Genomic DNA, 385 nt, shown 5'->3' with positions numbered 1-385 from the left:
TCTATCTATCTATCTATCATATATTGTGTGTGTGAGAAAAACAAGCTTTTATTCAAAGATTTTATACATCGCACCAAAGGTGAATAGAATAATAAAATGTACTTGTAGATATCACCATGCAACTTCCCCAGTTGATTACTGTATTACAAGTTTTCTGAAACTTCATGTCAAAATGTATGTCAAAAATTAGCTGCTGTGCCCCCATTAAATAGTGTTGACAGATTTTCTATGTTGGACTAGCATTCATTTAGTTACAATTGTAAGCACAAAGATTTTAGATGGTTAGACAGGGATCCTCTTCAACAAAGGGCTGACAGACATATAGGGCCCCAGGACAGCTGTCTGCATTGCCTGGTTGATAATGGTCAGTGTATCTTTTGGTCAT

This window comes from Morone saxatilis, unplaced genomic scaffold, assembly GCF_004916995.1.
Source record: "Morone saxatilis isolate NCDOM2014 unplaced genomic scaffold, NCSU_SB_2.0 Contig24, whole genome shotgun sequence".
In the NCBI taxonomy this organism is placed as follows: Eukaryota; Metazoa; Chordata; class Actinopteri; family Moronidae; genus Morone; species Morone saxatilis.
The sequence above is the reverse complement of the archived record's forward strand: the minus strand, read 5'-3'. Positions refer to the sequence as shown.